The following is a 12019-nucleotide window of genomic DNA, read 5'->3' as shown; positions in this document are numbered from 1 at the left end:
AAGACATTAATAAAGGAATTGTCAAAAACCGGCTATTGTCTTTTTTTACATTCTTGACACTTTTTTTTGGTGAAATGGTAGAGGTACCCCATTACCATTTCACACATGGTGCTTTGGGGGGGACCCCAAAGCATCCTCCCCATGTTGAGAGCATGTGGCCTGGTACAGTTCCTGTGGCCGGCCAGGTTGCGTGCTCGGATAAGGGGTCTGGTGTGGATTTTTGGGGGAACTCCGCGACATTTTTTTAAATTTGGGGTGGAGTTCCCCTTAAAATCCATACCATACATGAAGGGCCTGGTATGGATATTTGGGGGGAAGGGGTTCCCCTTAATATCCATACAAGACCTGAAGGGCCTGGTAATTGAATTTGGGGGGACCCCACACTTTTTTCTTTTTTTTTTTATGAATGAATTTCTCTGAATTGCCAGGAGCCGACAATTCATTATAGCCGCGAGTCAGTTTTAAATGACTTATTTTCCGTCAGAATGTAATTTTGTGCAGGGACAGTTCTAACCCCTGGAAACATGCTCTCATTTACAGGCATATTATACACCCCCTTAGGTATGAAATTGAAAGGAATATTTCACTTTTATTGTTGCACTTTAAGCATTATTAGATTCACTGCTCCCGAAAAAAACAGCCGTTTAAAAAAATAAAAAATGCATTGATACATGTCCCCTGGGGCAGGACTCGGGTCCCCAAACACTTTTGTAGGACAAAAACTAGCACATTAACCTTTAAAATGAACACTTTTGATTTCTCCCATAGACTTCTAAAGGGAGTTTGGCGGCTTTACATATTAATTGCATTGCGCCCTCTGCTGCGCCGGTTCATGCGCTCAATTAAGGATTTATCCAGCGTGCCAATTAAGCCATGAACCGGCGCAGTGCATTGTTTTTAGTAAATTAGCCCCAGTGTGTATGTTAATTTTTGTTGAAGATTTTAGAACATGGGTTCTAAGGGAAAAAATTGCATCTCTGCCAGTGGCGGCTGGTGCTCAAAATTTTTGGGGGGGCGCAAACAAACTAAAAAAAAAACATCAATTGCAGCCTCACTGTGCCCATCAATTGTCACCATTGTGCCATGAAATGCAGCCACTGTGCCCATCAATTGTCGCTACTGTGCCATCAAATGCAGCCACTGTGCCCATCAATTGTCACCACGGTGCCATCAATTGTCACCACTGTGCCATCAATTGTTGCTACTGTGCCATCAATTGCCGCCACTGTGCCATCAAACGCAGCCAATGTGCCCATCAATTGTCGCCACTGTGCCTATCAATTGTTGCCAATGTGCCATCAATTGCAGCCACTGTGCCATCAATTGTCGCCACTGTGCCATCAAATGCAGCCACTGTGCCCATCAATTGCCACCAGTTTGCCCCATCAAATACCACCAGTTTGCCCCGTAAAATGCCACCAGTTTGCCCCCTCAAATACCACCAGATTTCCCCCTCAAATGCCGCCAGATTGCCCTATCAAATACCGCTAGATTGCCCCCCCCGCCCGGCACTTACCTTTCTCGGGCAGCCATCCTCCTCCACGCTCCCTCGATGTCTTCTCCCACCCTTGATGCCGCTTTAGCCAATCAGGTGACCAGTAACCAGACCCGGTGAACCTGATTGGCTGAGACGCGGGTCTATGTTAACAATGGAACGTACACCCTGTGCGCCCTCTGGTTAACCATTTGGAAGCCGACTAGAGCCCACAGGCTGTAATCGGGAAGCCTATCAGAGCCGCTGTGCTCTGATAGGCACTTCCAAATCACACCCACGGCTGTTATTCAGATGGTCGGCGCTCAACAGGGGGCCGGACACCTTAATAGTGGGCGGCAGCGGCAACAATACATAGATTCATGCAATGCATGAATCTATGTATTGTTGAGTGATGGGTGCAGGAGAGAGGGGGTGACGCTCCTGTGCCCTCTATGGATGCACCGCCACTGATCTCTGTAGTTTCTGCGATTGACTAATATTTCTGTATATAGTGTAAAAAAGTAATGAAAATGTATAATTAATTAGTGCATGGATTTTTATTTGTTTTAATTGTTGCAGTCCTTAATCTGCAGAGTTCACATTTACCACTAAATGTCCACTCCTAATGGTTCTATCACAAGCTCCATTTCGTAAAACCTTAGTGTATGTTACTCTACCTACTCACACTTTTTGCTAATAAATATTTCATGGTTACAAACTTTCAGTTAATTAGTCATGGAATACTCACCATCACCACGGGCATAGGTTAGTGGATTGATTGTTTTACAACTTTTACACTAGCAGTGCTGTCAACATAATCTTGTAGAAACAAGAAATGTGTGATCACGCTTGATTAGAATGCAAGCCAAAACATTATATTGCTGATGTAGCAAATTATCTTAGTAAATAATCAAGCTAATCATTTAATGCTGACAACTGGTACAAAACAAATAAAGCTAACCTTTCATTCTAAAGCTGGCAATACACAAGTGCTTTTGCATATCATTTAGATATTACAGCATTTTTCTTCACCATTGTGCATATCCACTTCCCACTGCTTGTCAAGAGGTCTCCTCATAAAATGATGCATGCCTCTATCCTATTCCTGAGAGAGCAGCTTGATGTTCTACTGATATTGTAGGTGTCAGTGCATATCTACTGTGACTGTTTACACTTTTTTGTTGTTGTGCTGGAATAGATTAGATCATAGATCATTTATTAATGACACAGTAGAATAGATTAAAGCTGGTCATACAATAATATTTTTTTTATTAAACCGGTGGGTTAAATAAAAAAAAAATGACCTGATTCCATCTAGGTGTGAACAGGGGAAATTACTACCACTGTACTATTGTGTTCTGACAGTGGGGAGATATCCCCACAGCCAGAACACACAAATAGTGCTGACAGCTATAGCTGGTGGCACTGATCATGAAGCATGAGGGAGCCCATGCACTGAAAATTTGTGGAGGCACGAGAAGCAGACTCCTCTGGGTCACTCAAGATTAAAGTATCTGGAATTGCCTTCTCCAAGCCACGTACTTCATCGCAGTGTTGTACGTCACCGTGGTTTGGCATGGTCGGATTTTTGACTGATGGTGTGAAGGCAAGACTGATGAAAGTCAGTTGGAAAAATCCATCGGATTAGATTCCATCTATTTCTTCCTCTTCTTCAATGCCTCCAAAACTGCCAGAAACCTCCTTCTCCTGCCCAAACACCCCCCAAGTGGGCCGGGATCTGGGGGCCCCCTTGTTAAAGGGGGCTTCCCAGTGGGGTTAGCTGATGCAGTGAGGAGCCCAGACAGCCACCGAGGGACCCCAGAAGATGAAGATCGGGGCCACTTTGTGCAGGTATTGTCCTTTAGGGCCTGAATTGTACCAGCTATAGCTGACGGCACTTATCTGTTGGAAAAAGCCCGACAGGCTGTTTGTACAGATGTTGATCGGTAGATCAATATGTGTACAACCAGCCTGCCCATACATGGATCGAAATTTGGCCAGTTAAACAGGGATTTCGATCCATGTATGGTTTCCCTAAAGCCAGACTGAAGTCACATAAATAGATATTAAGAATGAGTCGAACACCCCCTGGTTCAGTTCGCAGCAGAACATGCGAACAGGCAAAACATTTGTGTGAACACCGTCAAGTCTATGGGACGCAAATGTGAAAAATCAAAGTGCTAATTTTAAAGGCTTATATGCAAGTTATTGCCATAAAAAGTGTTTGGGGACCTGGATCCTGCCCCAGGGGACATGTACAGTAGGTGAACTCGATATTGTGTCAATCTCGCTCCCTTTCTCGGCGAGATTGACCACCTACGAGCCCCATCGCGGGAGCCAGCGCCGAGCTGGCTTGCCGCGATGGAGACAGAGCCGTCATAGAAGCGACGGGAGATCCGACTTGGATTCCCGCCAATTCTACACGTGTGCGGCGTTTGTTATGAATCCTGAGGGGGAAGTCCCCGCCGGATTTTAAATAAAAATCCGGCATGGGTTCCCCCCTCAGGAGCATACCGGGCCCTTAGGTCTGTTATGGGTTGTAAGGAGAGCACCCCCTATGCTGAAAAAAACGGCGTAGGGGGTCCCCCTACAATCCATACCAGACTCGTATCCAAAGCACGCTACCCGGCCAGCCAGGAAGGGAGTGGGGACGAGCGAGCGCCCCCCCCCCCCCCCCTGTTGAGCCGTACCAGGCTGCATGCCCTCAACATGGGGGGGTTGGGTGCTCTGGGGCAGGGGGGCGCACTGCGGCCCCCCCACCTCAGAGCACCCTGTCCCCATGTTGATGAGGAATGCAAAAAAAGTTTTAAAAACTGCTGTTTTTCAGAAGCAGTGATTTTAATAATGCTAAAGGTGAAACAATACAAATAAATATTCCTTTATTATATATAAAGCGGATTGTCAGGAAAAGGCCATTCAAAAGTGTTGGGGAAGTCCAGTGTGAAGTTTCCACAGTCTGTGTTGATTTGGGGAGCCATGTCATCTGCTGGTGTTGGTCCACTGTGCTTCATTAAGTCCAGGGTCACTGCATCGGTCTACCAGGAGATTTTGGAGCGCTTCGTGCTTCCTTCCGCAGACGAGCTCTATGGGGATGCTGATTTAATTTTCCAGCATAACTTGGCACCTGCCCACACTGCCAAAAGCACCAAAATTTGGTTCAATGACCGTGGGATTACTGTGCTGGATTGGCCAGCAAATTCGTCTGACCTGAACCCCATAGAAAATCTATGGGGCATTGCCAAGAGAAAGATGAGAGACATAAGACCGAACAATGAGGCCTCGTACACACGACAGAGTTTCTCGGCAGAATTCAGCGAGAAACTCGGTCAGAGCCGGATTCTGCCGAGAAACTCTGTCGTCTGTACACTTTTGGCCCGATGGAGCCGCCGAGGAACTCGTCGAGAAAATAGAGAACATGTTCTCTATTTTCTCGTTGTTCTATGGGAGAAGGCAGCCCGCCGAGCTCCTCGGCGGCTTCATCCCTGAACTCGACGAGGAACTCGCCGTGTTTGCCACGTCGAGTTCCTCGGCCGTGTGTACGGGGCCTGCAGAAGAGCTGAAGGCCGCTATTGAAGCATCCTGGTCTTCCATAACACCTCAGCAGTGCCACAGGCTGATAGCCATGTCACGACGCATTGAGGCAGTAATTGCTGCAAAAGGGGCCCAAACCAAGTAATGAGTACATATACATGCTTATGCTTTTCAGAGGTCCGATATTGTTCTCTGTACAATCCTTGTTTTATTGATTGTATGCAATATTCTAATTTTCGGAGATTGTGGATTTGGGGTTTTCATGAGCTGTAAGCCATAATCATCACAATTATAACAAATCACAGCTTGAATTATCTCGCTTTGCATGTAATGAGTCTATCTCATATATTAGTTTCACCTTTTAAGTTGCATTAGTGAAATAAATAAACTTTTGCACAATATTCAAATTTTTCGAGTTTCACCTGTATAGCAGAAAGACTGCTAACCATAATTTTTCAAATCTACCTAGTAGGCCTCAGTGTAAAGCTTGATATACATGCATCAAAATTTGGCCGGTTCAGCAGGAATCAATCAACTTTTGGCAGGCGTGTACCCCTGTCTGTTCAACAGACCGACTTCTGTTAAACAGTCCTGCTGAAAAAACAGCATTTGATCAGTGCTTGCAGACAATGGCAAGTGCTGATCAGTGTATTCTGATGGGGGGAGTCTCCGCTGTCAGAATTCAAAAGAGAAATGGGGAGATCCCTGCATTCACATTCCTTGTGTAAATGTGGGGGAAAAGCTATCCATGCATACCCTGCTTTAGACCCAGTACATTCGGTAATGTTGCAGATCAGGTTATAAAATACAGTTTCACCTAGAGAAAGGGGAATTTTAAAGTATTTTCTAGGAAAAAAATGGACTTGAACTAATTAGAGAATGTTGCTATAGCAAACAATATCCAGCGAAATAGCATAACGTGAAGTTGCATGTATTTCAATCATCCTATAATGTGCAAGGCAAAGTCCTGTTTTTTTAAGGAATCCCATATCCCTTTCATCCATATGTTCAGGTCTTTTGAAGCTACTGCAGGCATGTCCAGTCATCTCTAGGTGCCTGCACTTCACTTCATATTGCAACAGTGTTTTGCTTTAAATAGTGACAGGGCTTACAGCTTTAAGTTGCTGTTTGAACATTCTCTAGTTCTTTAGTAAATAAGCTATAGTTAAATTCTAAATCAGTGTTATTACATGTGCTAACATAAATATATGTTTCCTTTACTAACATTTGTATAATATGTAAATCACTCACTGAGTAAATTATCAGCACTATATAAATACTTGTGATAGATTAAATAAATGATTTGGTAATGTATGTAAAAAGCTTTGAATAGCTTTTCAAGCCCTTTAGTTTCAGGCTGCAAGTGTGGAATATTGATTTTTATGGGAGTGCTAACTATAGATTTAGACAACCAAAAAATAAGTATAGAAAATACTCCTCTTTTGAATAAACTCCCTTCCTATCCACCTATCTAAGCAAGCCAGCACTTCAATATGATTCCCACAAGACATACAGTATAACAACATTTAAATACTCCTGTCCTTTTGAATAAACTGCCTTCCTTTCTACCTATCTAAGCAAACCAGCATGTCAATGTGATTCCCACAAGACATGCAGTATAAGAACATTTTAAGTGATTTTGTATTAAATAAGCTGGTTTATATTAACCTGCTCTGTGCAATGGAATTACACCAAGCAGACCCAAGCCTCGTCTTCTCAGGTCCCCCGCCTGGCACTTATGGCTCCTCCTCTTCCCAGTGTGTCACCATAGTAAGCCACTTCCTATCATGGCCAGGGACGTCTTTAATATGGTTTGGGCCCTGGGCAAACATTTTTTTGGGCCCCCCTCCAGCTTATTTTGGGCCTGGCTGGTTCACATGTATGTGTTTTGGTGGCCCTCATTTGTGCAGGCACAGCAGCCCATTGATTTGAATGGGCTGCCATGCCTTAATTTCCTGCAGAAAAAAAGGTGCATTCAGCATTTAAAAAATACAGTTGCCTTGAAATCCATTCTGCTTTTGCACCATGCTACTTACCTGCAGTTCTTGCACACACAAATGCACTGTGTTTTTAAAAGCGTTACCTAAACGTCTAAAAATGCAGCAAGTTTGACAGTGCGGGAACTGCAGATAAGTCACAGCACACAGCAGAATGGACAGACAGTGCTGTATTTCAGTGCTTGATGGGCATAGGTGTGCCGTGTGCGCAGCCTATTACATGGGGCATGCGCTTTTCTTTGCAGGAAACACAGGCATGGCGGCCCATTCAAATTAATGGGCTGCTGTACCTTGCGCAAATGTGGGCCGCCAAAACACATACATGTGAACCAGCCAGGCCCAAAATAAGCCCATCAAGCAGACAGTAATTCCATGTGCTCTGAGGCCTTACTCAGCCTGGACTGCAGGTCTGGTCTTTGATTTAAAGAGTTCCTCTATTTTACACATGGCATGGGGTCCCATGGTGCTAAAGCAGAATGGACAGACGGTGCTGTGACCCCATGCCATGCCATGTGTAAAATAGAGGAACTTTTTAAAACACTGACCAGACCTGCAGTGAATCATCAAATATTATAAAGACTTTGGGCACACTGTACAGAAAAATTATACTTACAATATAGATTAGCAAACAGTGACATACCTTGAGGTGCAGGACATGAAGAAGAAGTCAGCCTCGGGAAGAGCAAGCTGGGGATGTTATAAAATCACATTCTAATTCACTTTTATATACAAGCAGCACCCAGTGGCAGGAAGGGAGAAGTGCACGTCTAAAGGGAAGCCAGGGGTGCTGTACATTTTAAAACATTTGGAAGGGAAGCAGTAGTGTGCCGCTGATGATTTTCAGCGCTGATTTGTGGGCAGCACAGGGGCTTAACGGGCGGCTCTGCTTTGGGCCCCAAACAGTGACAGGGCCCTGGGCAGCTGCCCCCGTTTGCCCTATGGTAAAGACAGCCCTGATCATGGCATACATGTAGGCTTGGTCCTGAGCTGCACTGCCTGTGTCCATAGGCACAGACAGCATGGCTTGGCTTTGCCCCCTGCTCTCTTGTCACAGGATTTAACTGACAGCAGCTGGAGCCAATGGTTACCACTGCCTCAGCAAAGCTCATGAGACTGGAAAGTGCTGGATCGAGTGAGGACAAGGTAAGTATTTGGTGGGTGGGGTGATACTTTTACCATTTTTTTTTACCATAAAGTAATATTAAAGGCCTTTGTTTTAATATAACAAACATACAGTATTATACTTACCTGATGTATATAAATATTGTGCTGTGCTGTAAGAAAAGTACTGCAAAATAATACTCAAATATGATTCCAATTAATAAAGTGCAAATGCAAGTAATATTTGTAGGTCTATATATATATATATATATATATATATATATATATATATATATATATATATATATATATATATATATACACATACATACATTACAGACCAAAAGTTTGGACACACCTTCTCATTCAAAGAATTTTCTTTATTTTCATGACTTTAAAAATTGTAGATTCACACTGAAGGCATCAAAACTATGAATTAACACATGTGGAATTATACATAACAAAAAAGTGTGAAACAACTGAAAATATATTTCATATTCTAGGTTCTTCAAAGTAGCCACCTTTTGCTTTGATTACTGCTTGGCACACTCTTGGCATTCTCTTTATGAGCTTCAAGAGGTAGTCACCTGGTGCAGCACCCCATCACTCTCCTTCTTGGTCAAATAGCCCTTACACAGCCTGGAGGTGTGTTTGGGGTCATTGTCCTGTTGTCCTGTTGTCCTTGGTCTGCACTGTATGTATATATATATATATATATATATATATATATATATATATATATATATATTGTGCCACACTATGTGAATTAATCTTCTTCAATGTTTCATAATGCACATTCAATTGTGATTCTAAGTGCAGATGCAAAGAATATATACTGTAAATAATATTGATATTAAAGTGCAATAAACTAATGTAAACTATTAATCATAAAAATATAATCAGCCCTTAAACGATCAATTGATCTATATAGTGCTCCAAAGAAAGTTCCTCAGTCACTTGTGATAGTGCTTCAGGATTAAAACTTTCAGTGACTTTAAACATGTCCCCCCCCCCCCCCACCATGTGTGATTGCGCTCACCTCAGGGGTTGCGACCGCACAGCTAAGTTTGGTCAGACAAGCAGTAGAACCATCACTGGGCTCAAGGTTAATGGACTTAGATGCTTCAAAATAGATGGCCTTGGTTCATATATATATATATATATATATATATATATATAGGCTGGATATTGCGATACGGCTTTAACTCAAAAATGTTTTGTATAAAATATGCCAATGCACTCACATGCTGTAGGTGCTACCAGCACACTACGCTATATTAAGCATAGGCAAAAACGAGATTCCCACAAACCGATAGGCAAAGGTTCTATGTCTCTAGCAGCCGTGTTGAGAGATCAGCGTCTCATCTGACTCCTCCACCGCCCTAGCCCATGCCCTATGCGTGTCCACACAGGGCTTGTCACGTGTCTTCCTCAGGGAGATTCTATTGGACGGTTACGTTTACTAAAATTTATAATGGCCCAGCGGACATTTTTCTGTAGTTCAATTCCGTGCTAATCTGCATCATTTTGTTGTGGATACACTACACGTCTTCACCATTGCCAAGCAGCGGGAACGCAGTACTACTGAGATTCAGATATAAGAACCCACCTCGCTGTCTATCTTAGTGCAAGACCCCCTCATTAACTACCTTTGCAAATAACACTAACCTTGAGCACAGTGATGGTTCTACTGCTTGCCTGACCAAACTTAGCTGTGTGGTCGCATCCCTTGAGGTGAGCGCAATCACACAGGGGGGAGCATGTGTGTGAAGTCACAGAGAGTTTTAATCCTGAAGCACTATCACAAGTCACTGAGGAACTTTCCTTGGAGAACTATATATACAGTAGATCAATTGATCGTGTAAGGCCTGATTATATTTTATGATTAATTATTTACATTGATTTATTGCACTTTAATATCAATATTATTTACAGCATATATTCTTTGCATCTGCACTTTATAGATTAGAATCATATTTGAATGTGCATTATGAAATATTGTAGATTAATTCACAAAGTGTGGCACAATATATACTATTTTTTTTTTTTTAGATCTACAACTATTACTTGCATTTGTACTTAATGGATTGGAATCATGTTTGAGTATTAATTTTCTAGTACTATTATTACAGCGCAGCACAATATTTATATACATTTGTTTAGTTTAGCACAGGGATATGCAATTAGTGGACCTCCAGCTGTTGCAGAACTACAAGTCCCATGAGGCATTGCAAGACTCTGACAGCCACAACCATGACACACAGAGGCTGAGGCATGATGGGACTTGTAGTTTTGCAACAGCTGGAGGTCCGCTAATTACATATCCCTGGTTTAGCACAACATATGGGAGTGTGACTGGTGTCAGCAGCTGAAAGGCATTATTACCTTTCTTTACAAAAGGATGCTGCTTTAAGGCCTTCAACCTAATATATTTTTGGTAGCTCGCAAGATCCACTTATTTCTTATGTTGTACTCACCTGCTCTGTGCAATGATTTTGCTGCTTGTGATCAGGAGCTTTCCGCTCATGTAACCACCATGAAAACCAATCACGGCGGTCACATGATCATAAACCCTGCCCCGCCTCCTGGTATTCTAAACCCCTTAAAGGACCAGGAGGCAGAGGCTCCAAGAGGTTAAGCACATCTGAACTACAAATATACCAAATACCACTCTATTGACTTATAGAGTTTAGTGGTAAGCCTTATTTATATAGATGTTTATTTTAGTGCCTTCTGTTTGGTTGGGTGAAAAACTATGGGGAGTTTGGCCAGTGTTATATCTGCCAGTATGTGTCCCATGTAGGTTTCTGTTCTGTGCTGTGCTCTTCCTCTCCCCTTGTGACACACCCTGGAGATATTACATTTCAGAGTCAGACTATGTGTGGGGTTAAAAGTGAATTGTTATGTTTTGATATGTTTATAAATGCAATTATTATTTTTATTCAGAACAATGTTAACACAGAGATCCTTTGGCTCCTGAAGAAGTAGACTATGTCTACAAAACACATGGGGCCAAATCCTCAAAGATCCTGCCTAACTTATCTTTTCCCATTTAAGTTACACTGCCTTAAAATTTCTACCTAAGTGCCCGATCCACAAAGCACTTACCTAGAAATTTCAGGCTGTGTAACTTAAATTCGGCCGGCGTAAGGCGTTCCTCTTCATCAGGGGGCGATTCCCATTTAAATGAGGCGCGCTCCCGCGCCGGCCGTACTGCGCATGCGCGAAGTTACGTTACGCCGAGTTTTGTGGATCGCGCCGGGTAAAAAAAAGTTGCGTCGGGAAAAAAAAAAAAAAAAATTGACAGCGTCGCTCGGCATGCATTCCTGAGAGGGAGAACTCCATGCCAATTTTCAAATAAAAAACCGGCATGGGTTGCCCCCCAGGAGCATACCAGGCCCTTAGGTCTGGTATGGGTTGTAAGGAGACCCCCCCTACGCCGAAAATTCGACGTAGGGGGTCCCCCTACAATCCATACCAGACCCGTATCCAAAGCACGCTACCCGGCCGGCCAGGAATGGGAGTGGGGACGAGCGAGCGCCCCCCCCCCCCTCCTGAGCCGTACCAGGCCGCATGCCCTCAACATGGGGGGGTTGGGTGCTCTGGGGCAGGGGGGCGCACTGCGGGCCCCCCCACCCCAGAGCACCCTGTCCCCATGTTGATGAGGACAGGACCTCTTCCCGACAACCCTGGCCGTTGGTTGTCGGGGTCTGTGGTCGGGGGCTTATCGGAATCTGGGAGTCCCCTCAAATAAGGGGGCCCCCAGATACCGGCCCCCCACCCTAAGTGAATGGATATGGGGTACCCATTCACCTGGAGGCAAAGTGATAGTTATTAAACACACGACACAAGGGTTTTTAAAATCATTTATTAGTCTGCTCCGGAGGCCCCCCCTGTCTTATTTAGCTCTAATACC

Source organism: Rana temporaria, chromosome 4 (genome assembly GCF_905171775.1).
Source record: "Rana temporaria chromosome 4, aRanTem1.1, whole genome shotgun sequence".
NCBI lineage: Eukaryota > Metazoa > Chordata > Amphibia > Anura > Ranidae > Rana > Rana temporaria.
Note: the sequence above shows the minus strand (reverse complement) of the source record.